At 38.3% G+C, this 2,440-nt stretch overlaps 1 protein-coding gene across 1 annotated transcript in view; it reads left to right on the forward strand.

Annotated features, from left to right (window-relative positions):
• Positions 1 to 1,412: 1,412 nt before the first annotated feature.
• Positions 1,413 to 2,440, forward strand: part of nadk2 (NAD kinase 2, mitochondrial) — a gene marked incomplete in the record, with an annotated part of 7,795 nt that continues 6,767 nt past the window's right edge. The window contains 1 exon segment of the mRNA XM_014027568.1: positions 1,413 to 1,424.

The raw sequence follows: 2,440 nt of genomic DNA on the forward strand, positions 1-2,440 counted from the left end.
ACTTTATAATAATTACAGCATATAAAGCTGTTTTGAGTGTTGAGTTTTTAAAATGAGATGAGTTCTGGTAAAAGAAAAATAATTTCATTTACTTTAATATAAAAAAATCTGTATTGTTTAATAAAACATTAAGTTTAATTTCTTTATTTTAAACAGAAATAATAAGTTTTTGAGTAAAGATCGTTTTGTTCTGAACACGTCAATATTTAATAAAAAATAATAAAACAGTTTTTGATTGTTAACCCTCAGTAATTACTTTATAAATGATGTAATCTTACTCCTTGTACACAGAGTAATGTGAGTTAARGAAGTTTGTTCAACCTTTAGTTTGATTAATAATCCTGATAATTAGTATAAAAAGTTCCAAACTGACCTGTTTGTTCTTCAGCTTCAGTTGGTGTGAGAGCTGCAGGAAACAGACCTCCTGGAACCAGAACAACCAGGAGGAGATTCATCCAGGAGAGGAGGAGGAGGACGAAGAGGAGGAGGAGGAGGATGAAGATGAGGAGGAGGAGGAGGATGAAGAGGAGGAGGATGAAGAGGAGGACTAAGTGTGTCCCAGTTTCAGGTGAAGCCTGCAGACAGGTCTGCCTCCTCTCAGCTCTCCTTCATGTTTTTCCTAAATTCCTCTTGAATCTTTTCTTTGAGACAACATGAAGAGCTGCTCGTCTCGTCCCTCAGGACGTGTTTCAGATTAAAATAATCCCTCAGAGGAAACCATACACATTTAGCTGAGAGAAGGAGAGAGGACCTCTGGAGACTCGGATGTAATTAGTGAAGAAAAAAGAATCGGATCAGGTCAGGAGGAGTTTTACAAACAGAATCCTGAATGAGAAAAAATGGTTTTATTCTGATTTAACCCTTTGGATTGTGTCTGAAAAGCCTTCATTTGAACCAGAAACAAACAAACAAACAAATAATAATAATGAAAAGGACTCATTTGAACAGTTTTTAACAATATTTCAATTTATTAAAATGATTTCTGCAACAAAATTAATAAAAACACATAAATAAAGTGAATTTGTTTTGATCAAACATCACTTTAAGACAAAATAAACCAGATTAAACAACTAACCAACCAGTTAAGTAACCAACCAGTCAACCAGTTATTGTTGATAAAAAAATATAATTCAATATAACATTTAGGTCTGTGAAATGTGACTTTACACATTAAAGACAAAACAAATTGTATATTTATTGTATACATTCATGTTTTCATCAAAATATACCCCAAAAATCTCATCAAGTCGTAAAATTTCACCAAAATAGATTTTAGTTTCATTAAAAGTCAAACCTTTTATTTTGAAGGAGCGCCGCCGCTGCAGTAAAAACATCCGGTTTGTTGCGTCACTTCATCTTTACGCTCACGTAGCCAATCAGAAGGAGTTGTACGTAACTTACGTGCAGTTTGACTCCGTGTAAAGGTGCGTGCTGTGACTTTCCTCCTGTTTGTTCTTTGATTAATTTTATATTAAATTAAATTTAAATGTTTAAACAGCAGAGCTGCATTAATATAACCTGTTAGAGTTGAGTTATCTGAAATGTTTAATAAACCGACCTGCGCTAAAGCTAGCAACAAGCCGCTGCTAGCTTTAGCTGGTTAGCACTCCTTGACTGAGCTGCTAGTTAACAAGTTAGCAGGTAGTTGTGGAACTAGTTAAATAATAAGTTAACTGCTGGTGTTGTCCTACAGAAACTCTCAGCCGGGTCAGCAGGGTAGAACCGGGTCACCTTGGTGGGTGTGTGTCCGACCTGAGCTCCACGCCGCCCCGGCAGAATGTCCCCAGATTAACCCGGAGCAGCAGCAGGACCCGTCTCGGATCGTCTCTAATCCCATAATCTGGCTCTGGCTTCGTCATGGTTCGGCGCTTCGTGGTGAACCTGCTGCGGTTCGGGAGCCGAACCTTCAGCTGCGGGTACCCGTCCCCCCGGCCCGTCCACACGGCGTCACCTGGCAGAACCGGTTCAGAACCAACAGCTGGGTTCAAACCGGGGAAGGTAGCWGTGGTCACCAAAACCACCCGGTACGAGTTCGAACAGCAGCGGTACCGGTACGCAGGCCTGTCCGAGGAGGACCTGAAGCAGCTGGTGAGGTTCTGGTTCTGTTTACGTATGTTTATTTCTACATCATGTTCTGTTGGACCAGAACCGCTTCAAAGTTCACCTGATGGTTAAAGTAGAACCTTGGGTTTTATCTGGGACTACAGAGACCTTAGAAGGTCATGAGACATGATAATAAGGTGGTAATAAATGATAATAAGGTGGTAATAAATGATAATAAGGTGGTAATAAATGATAATAAGGTGGTAATAAATGATAATAAGGTGGTAAAATTGATAATAAAGTGGTAATAAATGATAATAAGGTGGTAAAATTGATAATAAAGTGGTAATAAATGATAATAAGGTGGTAATAAATGAAAATAAAGTGGTAAATGATA

The sequence above is a fragment of the Austrofundulus limnaeus genome, unplaced genomic scaffold (genome assembly GCF_001266775.1).
Source record: "Austrofundulus limnaeus strain Quisiro unplaced genomic scaffold, Austrofundulus_limnaeus-1.0 Scaffold664, whole genome shotgun sequence".
NCBI lineage: Eukaryota > Metazoa > Chordata > Actinopteri > Cyprinodontiformes > Rivulidae > Austrofundulus > Austrofundulus limnaeus.